The 22,718-nt window shown below is 38.9% G+C and overlaps 1 protein-coding gene and 1 long non-coding RNA gene across 2 annotated transcripts in view; both read right to left on the bottom strand.

Annotated features, from left to right (window-relative positions):
• Positions 1-22,718, bottom strand: part of UMAD1 (UBAP1-MVB12-associated (UMA) domain containing 1) — a 223,378-nt gene that overhangs the window by 177,409 nt on the left and 23,251 nt on the right. The gene's annotated exons all lie outside the window — the stretch shown is intronic.
• LOC147583251 (uncharacterized) lies at positions 7,786-21,474 on the bottom strand. The gene is made up of 2 exons (XR_015246809.1): positions 19,038-21,474; positions 7,786-18,792 (listed from the first exon to the last, which is right to left on the bottom strand). It is a non-coding gene; the product is annotated as an uncharacterized LOC147583251 (long non-coding RNA).

Raw genomic sequence — 22,718 nt, forward strand, 5'->3', positions numbered from 1 at the left:
GTTTAGGTCAGTCTGGTGCCACTATTTTTAAACAGTTTAAGATTTTCCTATTTTAATGTAAGTAAAAATAAAACAAATCTGCACTTTGAATTCATAAATTCTTATAAAATTCAAAGGAAATTAAAATCTCAACTTCAGGCCCAAGTTTATGAATGGTTGGTTAAAGCATAAACATATTTAACTTTCAAATCGTCAGTTAAAAAAAGAATCTAAGGGACTTAAAAAACTCATTCTATATTACCTTAAAAAAAAAAATGAGTCTGAAAAGAAGGAAAAGCACAAAATTAAGAAAGGTCTGACATTCCCCCTAATCAGTGACATCAGCGCCCCATCCAGTCGGGGGAAACCAACATCCACAAAACTCATTACTTATATGTTGCAGAAAAATTCAAGGTCTACTTTTGGGGATGCAAATCACTTTGAGAGGTGTTCATTTTAAGACAAGATTCTCATCCACCTCACCGTTAAATACTTGCTAAGGAAGAGAGGTGGGTCACGATAACAGGGGCTGATGAGGCCAGGAGCGAAAGAGGTCGCTACAAACAGAACCCAAGAAGCAAAGCTGTAGTCCCCACAGGAAAACCTGGCTATCGGACAGTTCAAAAGCCTGGACTGAACTGCCCAAACAGGATCTCCAACTATATGATCTACCACAAAAAAAGGAAAAATATTCAGACAGGCTAACGTCTGCTGCAATGATTCAATCTCAAACATGTGACTTTGTTAAGTCACATGGGTCTGGTTCGAGAAGCAACTTCTAAGGAAAAGGCTAAGTTCTAAAAACACTGAAAAGTCAACAAACATTTCTCACTTGAAACTTCTACCAATTTGGTTGAAACTGATGGCAAAGAGGGAGGGGGAAATTGCAGTCACATATATTTATTTAAAAAAACACTAAAGGAATAAGTTTCTATACTTAGTTTTTAAAGTGAGAGTTGCTATATATTGCAACCTTCTCATAGAAATTTGACCTATCTATATCTTCATTAATTTCATAAAAAAAAAAAAAAAGATTTGATGAAGCTTATAGCAATTCACAATAAATAAAATCCCTTCACCAGCACAGTGTTTAGCCAATGGGCACTCAATAAGTATTTGAGTAGGCACTTGATAAATATTTATTGAATAAATGATTAACTTACTGGAAATTCAGGAATGGTTTACAAGGATTCTGTGAATCTCGTGAACTTGTAGGTGAAATATTGGGCCCATGGGTACATGGGCATTTTTTCAACAGATCCTCATACAGTCCATATCCAAAAAAGGATACAGCTTACTTTGAGTAATGGATGAATTATTTATCTTCCAGGCAGTCCACTATTAATATTGCTTGCTACTGAGATTCTGATAAGAACTTGACAACCAAAAGATTCAGATAACACACTTTCTGGGTAGAACCTGAAGTCCAGAAATTCTCTATTTCTAATTAAAAGCAGAACTAAATGCTTGGACAATCAAACAAGTAGAGGGTCAGACTGATAAGGAATCCACTCCAAGCGACGGCAACTCCCCCAAAGACAAGGCCATTTAACAGCCCTTACGAAGTGGGCTGAGGGAATACCAAAATTTTCCTACAAAACACTTCTGGTCTCATTAAACAGTTATTTAAGCAACCAAGGAATTCTGATTTATGCTTCTCAAACTGGAGGATGAATACCTCCAGGAGTATATGTGGCATGTGAGAAGATACACAATGACAAAGGAAAAACACTGCAAATCTTTTAGCATCTCATTTACTGTTTGATGTTACACAAATAAAAGCATTTTATGTTAAGGGGCACCTGGGTGGCTCAGTTGGTTAAGCATGGGACTCTTGGTTTTGGCTCAGGTCATGATCTGATGGTTTCATGAGTTTGAGCACCACATCAGTCTCTGTGCTGGCAGCATGGAGCCTGCTTGGGATTCTCTCTCCCTCTGTCTCTGCCCATTCCCCGCTCATGCTGTCTCTGTCTCTCTCAAATAAATAAACTTAAAAAAATAATAAAGCATTTAATTTTTTTTAAGTTTACTTATTCACACTTCGAGAGAGAAAGAGCACAAGAGGGGTAGGGACAGAGAGAAGGAGAGACAGAATCCCAAGCAGGCTCCACACCAACAGTGCCTGATGTGGGGCCTGAACTCATAAACAATGAGATCATGACCAGAGCCGAGATCAAGAGTCGGATGTTTAATCGACTATGTCACCCAGGCACTCCCAGAAAAAAAGCATTTCATGTTAAAACAATCACAGCTATATTATGCACTGAGTGCAAATTTCACATGAGTTGAAGATAACACCAGCTCTGTGGGGGAAAAAAATCCTTGAGACAAAGTGTCCACCCCAAAGGCTTTAGGGGAGCATATTCACACTCTTTCACCATTGGGGTGCTTTGGAAGATAAGTTCAAGCAGAACTGCCACAGAGAGACACAATAATTGTTCAGATTGGATTTTACATTAGCCATTTTTTAAAGTCTCTGAAGGATACCTATATGCTATCTGTTTTAAAGCAGATACATTCAAGGAAACCCTTCAAGATGAAATGGGTAAGTTATCTGTTACATCGGTCTTTTAGAGATAAGCGAATTGAATATTGCAACTTGTCTGGCAAACACGATGATTCTGATGTTAGAGCAATAAATACTACGCAGTTCTTTTGGATGAAAATTAGATAGCAGAAGTAGCAGGCAGTGAGGGACGTGTCCAAAAGAAAAAACAAAATCTACACAATCAGCACCGTTGTAGAAGATTGTAATCTCCCCCTTCAGTCCAGCAAAGGGTCAGGTGCACAGTTCATCAAGAAGTGGTATGTGCTCATCAAGATTTTAATAGGTGAAAAAAATAAGAATTAAAAAAAATAAAAAAGTGCAGGGCCACCTACGTGTCTCAGTCAGTTAAGCATCAAACTCTTGATCTCAGCTCAGGTCTTGATCTCACCATCGTGAGTTCAAGCCCCACACTGGGCTCCTTGCTGGGCCTGAAGTCTACTCAAAACATAAAAATAAAATAATAAAATAATGAAAAATAAAAAGAAGTGCAAAACAACCTGATTTACCCTTGCTGAAAATTACCTGATCTGCCACAAGAATATTCCTATAGTCTGCTTAGAACACACACTAAGACTGAAGTTCTATAGAACTTGGAGCAGGGAGAGAAGGTGTTTACTGAGCACGCCGAGTTTAGGTCATCGCTGGTTCCATTTCACATAGTCAAATGCCCAGGAAAAATCAATAAATCTGGGACCAGTTTTATGTTGTTCTTAACAGGTTTCAGATGGGATGTCTGAAAAGGGAAGTCAACAAAACAAAACAAAACAAAACAAAACAAAACAAAACAAAACAAAAATGGGAGAGAGTCTACATCTGAGTCTGGTCTGACAGGCCCTACCCATGGAGTTATTAAGGGCAAACCAGTTGGCAAGGATCAGTGCCCGCTAATCAAATCTGACTTTGAGCAGTTCTAGAGGCAGAAAATCTTTACAGAGTACTTTATTTAGCTTGAGCTTGTGAGTCATTTGTACTCTCCCTGTACGAGGGAGAGTTACTGGCAACAAATAAGGAAGAGCCTTGAGATCGATAAATTTCAGGCAGTTGACATCAGTTAATAGCTGGGGAAAAATATGCTTCTCCACGATCAAATGGGATCTGAATTTCCCCAACTTTACTTACCAAATTCATACCACAAATTATTCTATTCTCAAATCAGGCCTCATGGCCAATTCCAGCGGCTACACTCAGGTCTTCTAAGAAGTGTTTTTTTTCTAGAAAATTATTATTTTATGCTAAGACACATCTATTAATATATGATACAATTTTTACAAATTATCTTTATCATGAAAATTCACAAACCAGGCCATATTTGGTTTTATGATTTTTTAAATCTAATCATTCTTAGCAATTTCAACTCTGAAAGAGTTTCATATGAACTCAAGAAGAAAACAAATCACACTGATAATAGTATTAACAGAAACACACAGAGATACAGTAGGTTAAAAGAACCTCATATAAAGAAAGGTTGACAGTCCGTCTCTCTTCCACACCCTTGCATTACTAAACCCAACTATGAGTGCATAAAATGTAATAATGTGAATAATGCTGCTTAATTTATAATCAACATTTATGATCAAGTGAGAAGACAGGTGTAGAAAAATAAAGAACCTAAAGATGATACCTGACTGATAATTAGCAACATACAAAGATATAAAAGATGCTGAGTCTACTAAGAACAAGAGTGGACATATCCGTGTTGAGGTGCACATGCTCAGAAGCAAGGTTTCTTCATTCAGGGCCATGGTACAAGGGGGTGGGAGTAGGGGTCAGATTCTGTCCATAAAATTCCACTGCCAGAAATTCAGTGTGTTACAGCTGCTAATGCCAAAGAACATGAAAAGCCTGACTGTTCTTGCTCTGAGACTAAATATTTAGGAAGTTCTATGGCTACAAGTAACAAGGAAAGAGCATGGTTGAGAAGCAGGTAACAAAAATTAAATGGACAGAATCAGAGTAAAAATCAATTTACTAGGTCTAGAAAAAGTTAGGAGGACAAAGTTAGCAGATTTTTTTCTCTGCACATCCTTTCTTAATAGAACATAACCATTCTTTGCTATAAATCAATCCTAAAGTTGGCTGAGCTTGAAAATTCTGTCTGAGATCAACTATGATGGGGAAAATGTTGACAAGTAAACAAACGATTGAACGCTTACCTGCTTGGGAGCAATAGTGCTCTTCTCTACCTGGAGAACATGCTAAGTTCCTTCTTCAAAATGTTCAAATGTCACCCAGAGATAAACTCCCAACTACTTAACAGTGCTCTTCTGTAAGTGTGGAAAAAAACCAAAGGCTTGTTTTCTTTTAAAATTAAACTTTCTGATATATTTGCTACATGTGCCTAATGATTTGATTGAAATAAAAACTCAGCCTTCGGCCAAGACATCATTAACAGACATTCCAGATCAACTGACAATAACGGCACTGAAGAGAGATTGCCGTCCTCAGAGAGACCTTTATTAAATAACCAACATGTAAAAATAACACGTGCTTTTAACTTTATTAACTAAACAATCAATACAAAAAACCAATGCAGAGTAAAAATTATTATATATATATTCACAGTATAATTAGAATTTAAAAGTTTAAACTTAAAATTCCAGAGAAACAATTGTGCAAGATAATTTAGTAAGAGGACATAAAACTTCATATTCATGTTACTAAAATTACTGAGTAGACTATAATAAACTACATAGGTTATAAGTTTATGCAATCCATTAAAAATGATACAGCTTACATAAAAATGTTTTAAATAAAATAAAATTTCACCTTAAAAGTGACCTTAATGTTTAAAGGATGTCTCCTAATTCACTAGAAGTTCCTGATACACACAGGAATAAAAGGATCATCAACATCCTGGAAAACATGAGACAGACTCAAATAAAAAGTTCCTTAACTTCTTTCCCCAAGATATATTTTCCTCCTAGAAATGCTATAAATTATTAAGTTATTGCAAGATGAATGAAAAGTTTAGGATGAGACTTTCTTGTATTATTATAACTCTAGCCTTAAATCTACCAAAATAATATATATAATTACTAATATAAATATTTTAAGAGAAGCTAACAGTATTTATATCTACTCAATAAATGTTCAGTGAACTGAATTATATCCTGAAAACAGGAAGCACAATGAAATTTCAGTAGTAAAGTAAAATGCACATCTACTTTTGGGAGAACTATGGGAGAATCGGGATTCAGAGGCCTATCTCTTTGGGGCTCCTTTAGACTTTGGGTTTAGATAAGTACTATATGGTCATTACAATAAATAGAACTGATCAAATTGGGTACATATAAGTAATAAAAAGGAGAAAAAAATTAAATCACCTGAATTCATAAGGTCCATAGGTAAATAAATGTTTTTCCTTCCAGAGATTTTTAGCATATAAAATATGTATAAGAGAAAGGTTCAGGGGCGCCTGGGTGGCGCAGTCGGTTAAGCGTCTGACTTCAGCCAGGTCACGATCTCGCGGTCCGTGAGTTCGAGCCCCGCGTCAGGCTCTGGGCTGATGGCTCAGAGCCTGGAGCCTGTTTCCGATTCTGTGTCTCCCTCTCTCTGCCCCTCCCCCGTTCATGCTCTGTCTCTCTCTGTCCCAAAAATAAATAAACGTTGAAAAAAAAAAATAAATAAAAATAAGAGAAAGGTTCATGCTATACAATGCGATATTACTCAGCCATAAAAAAAGAATGAAATCTTGCCATTTGCAATGACATGGATGGAGCTCAAGAGAATAAGCCAAGCAAAATAAGTCAGAGAAAGACCTGTATGATTTCAATGATACGTGGGATTTAAGAAACAAATGAGCAGAGAGAGAGAGAGAAACCAAGAAACAGACAAGTATAGAGAAAAAACTGATGGTTACCAAAGGGGAGGTGGGGGGAGGGGTGATGGGGAAAACAGGTGACAGGGGCTAAGGAGTGGACTTGTTGCAATGAGTACTGGGTGGTGTATAGAAGTGTCAAATCACGATTTTGTATATCTGAAACTAATATAACACTATATATTAACTACACCAGAATGAATAAAAGCTTAAAGGTTTGTGCTAAACATACCATCCTATAAACTGCATCTGTTTATGTTTTCATGACAAACTACCAAAAGTAGAATTTCTAAGGCAAAAGGTCTACTTCTTTAAAGCTTCTGATACAAACTGTCAATTTTTCTCCTAGGAGGAGTATGTAAATATAAATTCCCACGAGCTGGAGGCAGGCTGGTACACACAGCACTCAATTCATTTGCTGGTTTCTCTTACACTTTCACCCAGAGTAACTCTTCTCTCTTGGGAAGTCTTTTTGCTCCTGTTGCTACCACCTCAGGAGTACATTTAAAAAATTTCAATTTCTGGGGTGCCTGGGTGGTTCAGTCCGTTGAATGCCCGACTTCGGCTCAGGTCAGGATCTCGTGGTTCGTTGAGTTTGAGCCCCACGTCGTGTTCACTGCTGTCAGACTGTCAGCGCAAAGCCTTCTTCAGATCTTCTACCTCCCCCGTCACTGCCCCTCCCCCACTTGCACTCTCCCCTAAATAATTAAATTTTTTTAAACATTTTCAATTTCCAGCATCACTGCTACCAACACCAAAGTTATCGCTGTGGCTGCCTATGTTGTTTCGCTGATGGGAACTCTGCCTCCCCATTTGCCTCCATTACCATCAGTCCCTCCTCTATCTGCAGACCACCTATTTTCCAGAATGAAGAAAGATGGTGATGTGTGTGCCTGCAGTACAAGAACAGGGAACAGAGTACTCTGTTTCCTTCTCTGGATGGAACCCCAGTGGTAGAGAGGGGTAACTGTGACATCCTAGGTGTTTGAGATGTAAGGCTCAACACACTGTACCATGTGCAGATTAGTTGGTTCCTTCCTAGTCTGACTGTAGCCCAGACTCTGCCATTAAGCTACCTGTCACCCTTAGGTTTTAGCATGGTTATAAAATGTTTCCCTAAATATTTAATAAAAGATTTGTCGGGGCGCCTGGGTGGCGCAGTCGGTTAAGCGTCCGACTTCGGCCAGGTCACGATCTCGCGGTCCGTGAGTTCAAGCCCCGCGTCAGGCTCTGGGCTGATGGCTCAGAGCTTGGAGCCTGTTTCCGATTCTGTGTCTCCCTCTCTCTCTGCCCCTCCCCCGTTCATGCTCTGTCTCTCTCTGTCCCAAAAATAAATAAACGTTGAAAAAAAAATTAAAAAAAAAAAAAATTTGTCAGGGATACACTGGGTCTACTAGCTAGATAAAATTTTTAAAAAACCTTCATACTGACTTTTGTTTCACAGTTGGTACACTGATTTCTTGCCCTCTTGAAGAAGAGCTCAATGTATCAGAACATGCTTTACTACCATCGATTTATTCCAACAAAGATAAGAATAAATTGAGGGATTTGTGAATCTCTTTAAACACATAAATCAAAAAAAGTATTACTGAAATGTTAAGCTATTAAAAACAAACCAAAACTTTGGAGATAAAAATCTAATTTCCTCTCTCATTTACTAGATGAGGAATCTGTGTCCCAGTAAAGTGATTTGAACTGTGTAAGATAAAAACTGCCATTTTCTTTGAAATGTAATCTCGGGGTGCCTGGGTGGTTCAGTCAGTTAAGCATCAGACTTCGGCTCAGGTCATAACATCTCAGTTCACGAGTTCAAGCCCCGCGTCGGGCTCTGTGCTGACAGCTCAGAGCCTGGAGCCTGCTTTGGATTCTGTGTCTCCCTCTCTCTCTGCCCCTCCCCGGCTCACCCTGTCTCTCTCTGTCTCAAAAATAAATAAGCTTTGAAATGTAATCTCTTCCCACAGTGAATGTCATGAAGCCTCTGAAAGTCAAAATGCTCTTTGAGGGGCACCTGGGTGGCTCAGTCAGTTAAGTGACTTGATTTGGGCTCATATGGTTCAAGCTCCAAGTTGGGACTCAGCATGGAGACTGCTGGGGATTTTCTCTCTCTTTCTCTCTCTCTTTCTGCCTCTCCCCCACTCACACTCTCACTCTAAAATAAATACATATGTTTAAAAAATGCTCTTTGCACAACATTATGAAATACTGATACTTAAAATTCTATCACACAAACTACAGTTTCAGACAAAATTTTATGTTTATTCTAAGTTTAAATTGCTATTAATATTCAATTTATTTTATTTTATAGGTTATCAAATAAAACATAAAACCATGACTATGACTAACAAATGTTCAAACAGCAAGGCAGTCACAGAAGTAAATATAATTGTCTGTTTGCAAGTTATTCCTCTAATTACCATTTGCTCCTATTCATACATGTTAATGGCCTAATACCTGCTTGTAAAATTAATGCTGGTTTTCTCTAGAAGTTAAGGAAATTTTCAGAATGAAAACTTTAAATTCCATCAGGTTATTTTTTCCTACAAACTGTAAAAAGACCACCATTATTCAATTTTGTCTGTGTAACATCCCTGCCCTGTTCCAGGAAGGTGCACACAGAACACAACTTGAGAAATATGGGTTTGTACCATACTGAGCCCTATGCGCTTCAAGGTCCTGTAAACTTGGAGACCTAAAGAAGCTGAAAGAAAATGCATTCTTTCAGGGAATAGAAAACATTTAAGTCTATCTGAACTGAGAATATTAAAATATACTTAGATTCATTAGCATATTTTAGTAACAGGTAGAAATCACAATTGAATTTTTGTGGTGGTAAATTTAAACCACCTTTGGCAATACAAAGATGCCCACAGGCTGGAAAGGCATTTCTGTCTTACCAGGAAGGGAATCCTTTTACTCTAATTGGTTCATACAGTAATTTGGTATTTTATCTGAAATAGCTTCTATACTATATTTACCTTCCTTTCTCTCCTTAGCAAACAAAAGAATTTACATAAAGTACTTTGAATATATAACTCTCAATCAGGAAGTATTTACATATAAGGCTGTTTAGAATTATCCCTAAAATCTCCTTCAACAGCTAGTAATTATATATGGCATCATTCCCACCCTTCAACAGCAGAATGTAATAAATTGTAGCTGGATTTATAATTAAAAAATGCAAATGTTTAAAAATAAGATTAACTTTAAAAACTCTTTTTAAAAATTTGACACACTGGGCATGATTGACATGCAGTTCAAGTATAAATATAACATATAATTGGTTTTAAACTTTAAATAGTGACTTTAAAACTATAAATTTGGGATGATAAAAAGAAACATATACATTTCAATTTTTCCCCCAAATTTCCACATTTAAAAAAAGGATGACAATTTCATTTATCGCCTTCAGCATTTTTGGAAATGGTACGTTTCTAAATATATAACACATGAAGATATGTGAGTCACATAGGTGAGCTGCTTTAAGACTGTATTAAGTGTAAGAACATACCATTAGCAGGATTGCTGACTTTGTAAAATTCTTGGTCCAGATTCGCACAGGTATCTCCTGCTTAATATCAGTAATCCATTCCTGAGAATTGGATTTGTGAGAAAATGCATCAGGGATCCCATTTCCTATTACTCTGGGTGGGAAAAATTATAATGTGTTGCACATCAATCTGAACTTCCAAACCAGGGACACCTGGCTGGCTCAATCAGAAGAGCATGCAACTCTTGATCTGGGAGTCACAGGTTCAAGCCCCACACTGGGTGAAGAGATTACTTAAATAAATAAAACTTGGAAAAAAATGATAATCTTATTAAAAGAAATAAAAATAAACCTACCAACCAATTTCTTCAAATATAACTAAGATATGGTAAATTGCCTACACATAAGTAGCAAACTATTATGTTAGTATGTTAAACTTGCTTCCTGATCACCAAATGGTTAATATGATTGTTCACCAATATGATTGTTGCTTTGTAGCACCAACAGAGCCCTCCCTGGGCATCAGCAACATCCAGGATGCACACAGCCTTTCTGATGCCATTAGGGACATCTTTCAAAATGTTTACATGTGACCCTGACAACCTATCCATTTCGTTTGCAATGTAATTCAAGGCTATTCCCATACACTGTTTTGTTACATTGAGTTTTGGAGGGCATAAATGCAAACTTTTCCTTTATACACATCAAATGAAGAAATATAAATTATATATATATAAACTCTATGAAGTCTGGACATTACAAACATACCTGTCAAACATCAGTCCAGCCATTTTCAGCTGCACATAACAGAAGTGTATCTAAAAGTGGCTTAAACTTTAATGAGGGAATCTACTATCTCACCTAGGAAGAAGTCCAGAGGTTGACAGATCCCAGGCTAGTAAATGTATCAGTTCAAAAATGTCATCATGGACCAAATTGCTTCCTCATTTTATTCTGCCATCTTCAACATGTTATCTCTGTCCCGAGCTACCTCCCCTCAGCAAAGGTGGCACCCATGTATGCAACCTCATCAGACATTTCGTCCAGATGAAACCGCTGCCAGGGGAAGAGCCTGGAGATCTCTCCAGTAACTGCCTGTGAGCCCCTCAGCCAGCTTTCCTTCGCATCCAATCAGGCAAAAATGTCATAGGTCTCCATTCTGAAACTAACTGCTGGCAAGGTGGATCGGGCCACCCTTACTCGCTTACACACATTAGAACTGACCTCCCAGGGCTAAGAATGAAGCCATTCTCTCCTGAAACACAGGGCCATGAAGAGGAAGTGAATACTCAGAAGTGTGGAAGAAAAGGGAACAAATTTGGAATAGGCAAACCTGTTCTGAATGCTTATTCAGTTTGCATTAATAACTAAAATTAGTATAATTTAAGTCCAGGTGACAGGTGACATAAGTTCAACAAAGATGCATTTTCACTGGAAAAACACCTTAATAGAAGACATTACCAAGTTTTCTAACCAAATACTAAATGATCTAGAAGTCATTCCAAAACCTGTTGACAATATGTAGATTGCAGATAAATTTTATAGAAGTCACTGTGCTATTAGGGAAGATACACGGCAGACAAGACGTCTGTAAGGAGGTTATAATACAAGTGGTAAAATTCAGAAAAATGCAAGTTTAAATAACATTACAAAACAATGATATAGGAGGCACTAAAAGATACTATGTGATTAAGGAGCAAATAAATGATGAGAAAAGGTGTACTATGAGATGAAGGACAAGCTATCCAGAAATAGTAGAGACCTCAAGACAGAATTTCATCTGAGATCTGGAGACTGAACAGGATACAAAGTGAAACAGGCTGGGCATTCTGCATAAGGAAATACAGGCCTGCAGGCCTGGGAGCAGAAAACATCCTAGTTAGAACAGTGAGAGCTCCATGCAAAAGCAAACCAAGAATAAACTATCGTTACTAATTACTAATCAGATGTTTACTACAACTAGTGAAACAGTTCTCCAGTCACAACTTAGGATCTGTTCATCTCTATTATCATTTCCCTGCTTTTAGTTTTTTGAATGAAAAAACTAATTGCAGTATCATGTCCCAAATGCATCAGTGGAAAAGTATACACATTTATTCACACCAGACTGACAAGACAGAGAAACACCAACAAACTAATGAACTGTATGGGACTATGCATATGGTACAAGTCATTCTACCAAACACCTGGTGTCTGACATTATTGTGTGTAATGTTATTTAATTTTTATTTTTGTACGTCTTGCCACTTAGGTTGTAACTTCCTTACAGATATCCCATGTACTATGTATCTTACATTACAGTAATTATTCCCTGATTTTCTTTTAGCTCAAAAGTCATTCTATTTTCTGAAGCCAAACTAGTAAAAGTGGCCAATGAGATATGATGCATCTCTGACAATGACTATGCTACTTCTGACATTAAAATAAAAATAACCTGGGGAGTCTGGGCTAAGTCTCAGTCAGTTAAGAGTCAGACCTCGGTTCAGGTTGATCTCCTGGTTTGTGGGTTCGAGACCTGCATCGGGCTCTGTGCTGACAACTCAGGGCCTGGAGCCTGCTTTGGATTCTGTGTCTCCTTCTCTCTCTGCCCCTCCCCTGCTTGCACTCTGTGTCTCTCTCTCAAAAATAAATAAACATTAAAGAAAGAAAATAAAAATAAAAATACCCTAAGATCACACAACCCAAGGGGCTTGTAAACATGGGTATACATAGCAACATCTACAAAAGTGATTCTTTAACCTTTGAAGGGTCACAGACCTTTGAGGTTCTGACGAAATGCAAAGACCCTTCTCAGAAAAATGTAAATACAAAATTTTGCCTGTAAGTTCAGGAGGTTTACAGACCACTCCGCTCAGCCCCCTAAAGTCATCATGGCTAAGAACCCCTAACATAGGGAGACCAACAGACAATGGCTGGTTATCATAGTTATCAACTCTTTCAACCAATCCATCAACAAACTATTTTAAGGGTTACAGTTTTCCTCTGGTGCTGCCAAGCTTATTTTCGCCTTGTACATCAGGAAATAATAGATGCCAGAAATAAAAATAAATCATTCCATAAGTTGAGAACTCAGTTATGTGACTTAGAATACTGAAAATTTTCAGAACAATGACTCCTTTAAGTCACTAACACTGTAACATAAGGCTTTAGTATACTTAATACTTCTCATTAAAAATACAACTAATGTATGTACGTGTTTGTATGTATATATAAAATACATCTAAAATTAATCATAAAAGTATGACTTTCTAATGAAAATAACGATTGTAAGATATTGATCAGTTTATAACCTAACTGATGACCACAGTGTAGCAGAAATTTTTTAAAATTCCAGTATAGTTGACATACAGTACTGTATTAGTTTCAAGTATACAATATACTGATTCAAAAAATTCCATATATTACTCAGGTCATCAAGTGTACTCTTAATCCGCTTTCTGTACTTCAGCCATCTCCCCACCCACCTTCCCTCTGGCAATCATCAGTTTGTCCTCTACAATTAAGAGTCGGAGTTTTCTTTCTTTCTTTCTTTCTTTCTTTCTTTCTTTCTTTCTTTCTTTCTTTTCTTTCTTTCTTTCTTTTCTTCCTTCCTTCCTCCCTTCCTCTTTCTTTCTTTCTTTCTTTCTTTCTTTCTTTCTTTCTTTCTTTCAAGTTTATTTATTTTAAGAGACAGTGCAAGTGGAGAAGAAGCAGAGAGAGAGGGAGAGAATCCCAAGCAGGTTCCATGCTGTCACCATGGGGTTCATCAGGCGGCTCAATCCCACAAACTGTGAGATCATGACCTAGAGTCGGATGCTCTAACCAACTGTGCCACTCAGGTACCCCAATTTGCTTTGTTTCTTAAATTCCACATGAATGAGATCACATAGTGTTAGTTGTCTTTCTCTGACTTATTTCACTTAGCATTACACTCTCTACATCCATCCACATGTTGCAAATGGCAAGATTCGTTTTTACAGCTGAATAATATTCCATTGTGTGTGTGCATACACATTCCCTTCTTTATCAATGGATACTTGGGCTGCATCCATAATTTGCATATTGTAAATAATGCTGCAGTAACCATAGGGGAATATACATCCCTTCGAATTAGTGCTCTCGTACTCTCTGGATAAATACCCAGTGGTGGAATTATTGAATCAAATGGTAATTCTATTTTTGATTTTTTGTGGAAAACCTCCATATTGTTTTCCACAGTGGCTGCACCAGTTTGCATTCCCACCACCAGTGCATGAGGGTTCCTTTTCCTCCACATCCTTGCCAACACTTGTTATTTCTTGTCTTTTTTATTTTAGCCATTCTGACCCCTTATTTTTAGGAGCATCTTTTTATGTGTCTGTTGGCCATGTGTATGTCTTCTTTGGAAAAAATGTCTATTTAAGTCCCCTGTCCATTTTTTAATTGGATTATTTGGGTTTTTTTTGGTGTTGAATTGTATAAGTTCTTTATATGTTTTGAATATTAACCCCTTACCAGATATCTCATTTGGAAATATTTTCTCCCATTCATTAGTTTGCCTTTTTATTTTGGTGTAGTCCTAACAGTTTATTTTCGCTTTTGTTTCCCTTGCCTCAGGAGACATCTAGAAAGATGTTTCTACAGCCGATGTCTGAGAAATTACTTCCTATGTTCTCTTCCAGAAGTTTTATAGTTTCAGGTATCACATTTAGGTCTTTGATTTATTTTGAGTTCATTTCTGTGTATGGTATCAGAAAGTGGTTCAGTTTCATTCTTTTGCATGTAGCTGTCCAGTTTTCCCAGCATCATTTGTCTTTTCCCCCATTGTATATTCTTGTCTCTTTTGTCACAGAAATGCCACGTGCATTGCTTTTTTAAATGCGGATTCTTGGGCTATGGCTCCAAAGATTGTGTTTCACTAAGTATGGGTCAGGCCCAGGAATCTGTAGCATTTTTAACAAAGAGCAGAGCACCTGTGACAGACAAAGTCCTCAAGCATGTTGACTTAGTGATCACTACAATAAGACTCCATCACACAAATTTAAGAGGTTTCACTTGTGGCTTAGTTTATTTGATAACGCTATTCTGAGATAACACCATAATTCTGTCATGATATAATAAAGGAAGAAGATACATTTTTTAGAAATTCACATTTATGAAGATTAATGTGTAATCCTAAGTAAGAACCCTCTCCTTCATAATAGGCTTTGGTCACATTCAAAGGGAAAAAACTACGCCGAGTACGATAACCACTAAAACACAAAAGAATACTGTCTTATTATTAAGATTGCCAGAAAGACAATATTTAGGTCTTCCAACCCCATCTGAATTTTTACCAGTATGAAGTGCAATGTTCACACTGTACATTCTACTTCGATTCTCATCCTTGTACTTTATGTCCTTAGCAGGATGAAATAAAAATAAACTTTTAAGTTAAAATATAAAAGTACTCATCACAATTTTTCAGTTAGTCTCAAATGTGGAAGATATAGCACTAGGAAAGCCTGGAAGGAAACACGAGAGGAAACTCATTTATGGAATATGGTGTGCACACTTACATTTTCTCCCTACTGGTATCGTACTAAGTGCCCTCCAGGAAACAGCACCATAGTAAAGCAGGCAATGAGCCCCGAATAGCTATACTAAAAATATGACTACCTGAAGTGTTTAGTTCAAAGAAAAAGTACCTTGGAGTTGCTCTGGTGAGTGTATAGGTGTTAATCTGTCAAACAGATGTACCTTATGGCTGAAGACAAAAAGAGTTAGAGGCCACCTGGAATTGACATTTGTATAATTAAGTTAATAAAACGCTTCCCAATTGTTTCACTGATTAAAAAAAAAAAATTAAGGTTCCAGATATATTGCTTTAAGAAACTCAAAGCTTTCTGTTTCTTTATCTATTTGATGTTTGAAAGGAAGTGTGTTTAACCCAGACTTTGTGGTTTTATTTGCTTTTTGTTTGTTTGTTTATGGCTCAAGTACGGTGGAAGAGAAGCTGTAACTCTATATTTTTATGAGGTCTTTTTCAAAGTGTTTCATGGCATACAATTACTAAATTACAGAGAGTGAACTGCGGTGGTTCTCAGCCCTGCGTGTATGCTGGAACTGTCTGGGAAACTCTAAAAAAAAAAAAAAAAAAAAAACCTCATGTCTGGGCCAAACCCCAGGCCTATCTAACCAGAATGCAGGGATTCTGGAGGCCCCAGCACCAGTATATTTTCAAAGTGCCCCCTGATGCACAGGAGGGTCAGCATGGAGTTAGAGAGACAGGTCATCCAATTGACATTGCTGAGCCCGAGTATGTGAATGACTTTCTCTCAATTAATTGTAATGAAACAGAGGGCTCAGTTCTGCTTCTCAGTATGGTCAACTCCTCTCCTTTGCCCTAAAAAGTTCCTTCTAATCTGCGCAGTCAAGGAGACAAGGCGGGGCAGTACACCCCACACAGGATAGCCTTGCCTGAACACTTTCAGCTCTCAAGTGCCACCAGATGAACAGATGAACCAGAATTAGGAACCAGGGAATGGGACAATTCTGTCAATTCTACCACTAGACACACAGAGTTGTGTGTAATCTGAGTTTTTCTGGATATCATGATACATGGGTAAAGAGGTATTAATATGATCAGTTGCTTTTTTAATCCATAAACACTCTTTTTTTTGTAAGATTTGGTATACTTCTGTTTGAAGAACAGAGAATAAAAATAGGAAGCACACTCTAAAAATCTGTTTAGTTTTTGTCTTTGTTGTTTTAATTAAAGCCTTCAGGCCTAGACAAAGCAAAGTGACTTACTGTCCCTCATTCCTTGGAATGTAAATTTTTATCGTACACAGCTATATTTCCACTTTTGAATAAAGGAAGGAACATTGAGGCAAAGAGATCATCTAAACATTCCATATAAAAACGGAATAGTTTAGCTTTAGCATGTATGCATGGTTTGAATGATTCTGAGAATGAGGAATTCAGTAGGGGTCAATCTTAAAAATAACCCACATGTTTCAAATTCTGATTTATCATTTCAACTGGAAAACACTAGGTGAGACTCAGTTACACATCGCAATATCAATATTGAAAGGATGAAATCCAAGCTGCTAAATTACTAAACTCTGATTCTCAATTCAGTTTTACAAAATAATTAGTTTAAAGGAGACCACAGGTCCTTATGCCCTACTTTCAGAAGCACCTGCATATGCTGAATATCAGTTGTACTATAACCCAATTTCTTCAATCTCCATGGTAGTATTTGCCCCGTTTCATTCTGCCTGCTCCAAAGTTCTACTCAATACTGGTCAACAATGTTAGTGAACATAACAACAATAATCTAAATTATTCCTTTTCATTTCCGATTCCGTGGGTTTTTTTTAAATTGCTGTTCTTTTTCCTTCTTTTTGCTATAACATAATAAGCCAATTCATGCCTTTGTCTTAGTTTCAGAAGGAATTATATGCCAACATCTAGGCAACAGATACCCTTTTCCTTAATTTAAAATAACTATGAGGTTGCACACTACAGTAGTAAATTTGTAATCAACTTAAAGATAATGTCTTAAAATTACAATTAAACATGTCATAACACAAGAAAACCCTGGTAATTACAAATAGTACCACGCTTGCTAGGGTTTTAAACAGTAGTAGAAAACTAAGAAAAATCGCCACCCAGTGATGCAAATGAAAACTGCAATTTGTTTTTGTGTAAAGTGAGTACCCTGGAGGATTACTTCAACTTCATTACTGAATGAACGAATAGCTATTACCTTCTTATGTGAATAGGAACTGGTTACAAGGGAAAGGATGTTTTTCTACGAGGCTTTTTTCTCCCCTTTTTCTTATTCAGCACACTCGACATTTTACAAAGGCTAAACGCTTTGGAAACCTTAACAGGGAGAAAGCTTTCTTTCTGTCCAAAAGTGAGCTAATTGTATACGAACAACCCAGATATTCCTATTATCAACAAAGTGCCTAGGCTCTGCTTGGACCCAAAATTTCAAGTCATGGGGTATTGACTTCAGCAATGCCATCTAGTAATCGTCACCTGAAACCTAATTGTGTTAAGCAGGAAGGCCTTCCCAAGGTAAAAGGTCCTCTCAAGTGGGAAAAGAGAGATAATTTACACCTCTAACAACATAATTTACTCTGACCGTTTTAGAAAAATGTATAAAGACTACATACAATGATAATCTAAAAAATTCTGTAGACTCCATATTGGTAAGTTGTTGCCATAAATATAACTGTTTCTCAGTCTTCACTTAGTCTTATCACTTCCCAAATACAACAAAACCCATCGTATATATTTATTTTCCTGCAATGTGTCTACTGCACATGAGGACCAAGAAATAACCAAAATATATGTGTGCCAAATCTGAAACATGTTAATAACAGCATTTCATATCTACCATTTGACCTATTTGACGTTTTCCAAAATATTTCACACAGTATGCACTGAAACTAAAGTAGGTATTACATTTGTCAGTGTATAATCGCATGATAAAAAAGCGCAACTTAGTGGAACAAATCGGCTTAAAAAAAAAAGAGGTTACCACTCCTTTTTTTTTTTTTTTTTTTTGAGAGAGCACCAGTGCATGAGGTAGGGGCAAAGGAAGAGGGAGAGAAAGAATCTTAAGCAGGCCCTGTGCCCAGCACAGAGCCTGGTAAGGGGACCCAATGTCGTGACTGTGAGATCATGACCTGAGCCAATCAAGAGTTGGATACTTAACCCACTTACCCAACTGAGCCACCTAGGTGCCCCTCACCACTCTGTTTTTTGTTTTGTTTTGTTTTTTAATGTTTATTTATTCTTGAGAGATAGAGACAGCATGAGCAGGGGAGAGACAGAGAGAGAAGGAGACACAGAATCTGAAGTAGGCTCCAAGCTCTGAGCTGTCAGCACAGAGCCCAACGTGGAGCTCGAACCCACAAACTGTGAGATCATGACCTGAGCCGAAGTCGGATGCTCAACCAACTGAACCACCCAGATGCCCCTCACCACTCTGTTTTTAAAGACAACCTACGGGGCGCCTGGGTGGTGCAGTCGGTTAAGCGTCCGACTTCAGCCAGGTCACGATCTCACGGTCCGTGAGTTCGAGCCCCGCGTCAGGCTCTGGGCTGATGGCTCAGAGCCTGGAGCCTGCTTCCGATTCTGTGTCTCCCTCTCTCTCTGCCCCTCCCCCGTTCATGCTCTGTCTCTCTCTGTCCCAAAAATAAAATAAAAAACGTTGAAAAAAAAATTAAAAAAAAAAAAAAAAAGACAACCTACTAGGGGCACCTGAGTGGCTCAGTCGGTTAAGAGTCCAGCTTTGGCCCAGGTCATGATCTCACAGTCTGTAAGTTCAAGCCCCACATCACGCACTCTGCTGTCAGCATGGAGCCTGCTTCAGACCCTCTATCCCCTTCTCTCCCTCTGCCCCTTCCCTACTTATGTGCTTTCTCTCTCTCTCAAAAATAATAAATAAAAAAAAATTTTAGCAAAGACAACCTACTGTATTCCTAATAATCTGTCCTAACCTTTACCAGTCAAATCAACTAGGTCCCTAACTGCTGATGTATTTTTTTATTAACTGCATAATGTATACCATCCTCATTAAAGAGATTACAGTTTTCTGCAATATTTTAAATAGTTTAAAGTGAAAAGTTTGGGGTAGCAAAATTAGCCAAATTTTATGATATACCAACCCTCTTTTACTTAAAAAGCAAAAACAAAGATGGGGCACCGGGTTAGCTCAGTCAGTTAAGCGTTCGACTTTGACTCGGGTCGTGATCTTGTAGTTCGTAATTTCGAGCACCACGTCAGGCTCTGGGCTCACAGATGGGAGCCTGGAGTCTGCTTCAGATTCCGTGTCTCCCTCTCTCTCTCTGCTCCTCCCACACACACACCATCTCTCTCTCTCAAAAATAAACAAACATTAAAAAAAAAAACAAAAACAAAGAAACAGAACACTTTCTCTTTGAAACACGAAGGAATACAATGTAAAAAAATTTTTAAAGAGCTTAAAACGTCATTAATGTCTTAAAATTTAAAATGATAATATGACATAAAAAAAAAAAAAAAAGATGGATAGCTTGGTGGTTAAGAGGATTAGGTTCTAAAGTAAGGTTGCCTGGACTAATCCCAGATCTGCTCTACGTTAGCTGGAAGAACCCAGAAAAGTTCAGTCCTCACCTGTATGTGGATATAATACTATCATTTCATCCAGAGACTTGTTCTAAGTATTTTATACATATTAACCCATTAATCCTCTCAATAACCCTATGAGGTTCATACCGGTATCACGCTCATTTTCTCAACACCCTCTCACCTCCAGAAGTTATATAACTTGCCCCAAACAGCGGAGGGTGGCAAATATACCACCCCAAAATATGGTGCTTCAGCATAAGGATTATTTCGAGCTAAAGGCACTTGAAAAATAGCAGGTGCAAGGAGGGCGCTCTGACCTCTCCTTTCCTTCCCGAAAGCAGGAGATAAAGCCCCCCTCTAGAAGATGCCAGGAGGAAAGAAGCATTCTTATCACCAGAGGTGGAGAGTCAAGGCCAAGAGAACTCTGTACAAACAGACCCTGTTAAAATAACTCTTATCTTCCTTGAGTCTCCCCACACAATCTACTTTTCCACAGTGGCCTCTTTGTTCAACCCGGTACATGAACACATGGGTTTTGCCATTTCTTTAGGTCTTCATTTTCTTGGGGGGGGGGGGGCTCCTGTGTACACATAAAAGCCTGTATGCTTCTCTCCTGTTCATCTGCCCTTTGTGTATTTACGTCTCAGGCTCAGGCACAGACCCTGAGAGGAGAGAGGAGAATTTCTGCCTCCCCTGTAATGGAGACTCTGGCAAACTGTAGAGCCAGGATACAGAGCCAACAAGTCTGGCTCGAGTCAGGATCTCATCTGCCCTTCACTGCAGTGTCTCTGAGGTGTTCCTGAGAAAGAAGGGAGGTGGTGTGATCAATGAGAAGAGAAAGAAGACACAGGAAGAGAGAGCCAAGGCTGATGCTGGCTGACATCCTCACAACTTCAGGAGAGTAACTAAGCTCACAAGATAGTAGGCACACAGGGATTTTTCATGGAGGGTGGTGAAGGGGTAGAGCTTTGCACCTCGAGACGGGCTCAGCACTCAAGGACACTGAAGGAGAAGAAAGCCTCAGCAGACATCTAGGGGACTCGTCTGGCTTGGGTCATTTGAAAGACGGTGACCACCAGCTGACTTCAAATTACATCACTGTCCTGGAACGATGACGGAAGTGATTCCTCACCATGACTGCCAGGGACACTAACGTTACAGGTGAGGTACGGTGCAGGGACAAAACCCACCCAACTCAGTCCAAGATGGTCCTGGGAAAGCACCCTCCAAACACAGCATGTCAGCTTTTGGGAAAGTGCCCCCTCAGAGCTTAGGTGTATCAGAGGGAGCAGCTAGAACATGAGAGCAGATGAGGGTAATAAAGTGCTGGAAATTCCCTCACGAATTAGCAAATCTGAAAGTTTCTGTGTCTTCCGAGGCTCGGCTAAAAACTACTTCACAAACCAGCGTCTCTTCTAGAAGAGGAAAGGTCCACAGCAGATAAGCTTCAGCCACTGAGGCAGAAGACACTGGAAACTAGGCCCGTGTTGGGCTAGCTACAACTGAAGCATCCATATGCTTTGAGCTACCAGACAGTGAAGGACCAGCAGCAGGGGGTTTTCAGCTGTGGTTAAAACTTACCTCTGAAATGCTGCAATGTCGCAGGCCACACAGCAATTTCAGGTGCTTCACCAGACAGGTGAAGAAGATATATGAAGAGCATTAAAAGTTGCACCTGCTCACAAAGATGTCTGTGTACTACCTCACATCCTTTAAATGACTATTTGATTACAAAAAGAGTAATGTTGATTTCTAAACATGATACAAGAGAAAACAGCAAAGCTCTCTGCACGTGTGTTAAGACTACAGAGAAACACAGAACAGAGTTTGGAAAACCAGGCTTTGTTGAAGCACATTTCTGAGAGAAGAGTTTTGTGTGAAATGCTTAAAGAAGCAGACCAGAGGCATCCCTGAGGTTTAGTTAGTGAGGCTAATTCAGGAGGTAAGAGGGAAGCAACACTGGCAGCTTTCAAGGAACAGAAGTTGGGACTGATGGAGCCAGTTCGGACCTGGAAGCTGAGGCATAAATTCTTGATGCGATAAGAAGGGCCAGAGGAGCGGTCATGTGCATGGGACCCCAGTTTATACCCATCAGAAAGTTCCCCAGAAAAACCACTGGCCCTGGTCAAACAATGCCTCACTATTTTGCCTCAGGCACAGGGGATGTGGACAGGACAGAGAGAAAACAATGCTGAGCACCCAAATTATTGCCCCTGTCCTAGGACATAGGCAGCAGATTCAGAAAAACTGCCACAAGGGAAGGGGAATCTGCCAGCACTGCAGATCCTGGCCTGACAGAACTTGACTGTGTCAAAGATGGGACATTCACAGGTAACATTTAGCCGCAAGAAAAACTGTAATCTGGTCTTCCAGAGATTAAGGCCTAGAAATGGAAGAGGGCCAGATGGGTGAAACGCTCGTGTCCTTTCTGTGAGAGACCAGATCCTAAAGAGAAGGGCTGAAGAGGCAGAGACCTACCCACCCAAACTTGTAAGTGTGGAGAAAGAGGCATGGCATGAACCCAGCTCTGAGAGGGCTGAAGCTGAAAATTCAAGATCACCTTTATTTTTTTATTTTTTTTTTTTAATTTTTTTTTTTCAACGTTTATTTATTTATTTTTGGGACAGAGAGAGACAGAGCATGAACGGGGCAGGGGCAGAGAGAGAGGGAGACACAGAATCGGAAACAGGCTCCAGGCTCTGAGCCATCAGCCCAGAGCCCGACGCGGGGCTCGAACTCACGGACCGCGAGATCGTGACCTGGCTGAAGTCGGACGCTTAACCGACTGCGCCACCCAGGCGCCCCTCAAGATCACCTTT

Source organism: Puma concolor, chromosome A2 (genome assembly GCF_028749965.1).
Source record: "Puma concolor isolate L17-30 chromosome A2, mPumCon1.1.hap2, whole genome shotgun sequence".
NCBI lineage: Eukaryota > Metazoa > Chordata > Mammalia > Carnivora > Felidae > Puma > Puma concolor.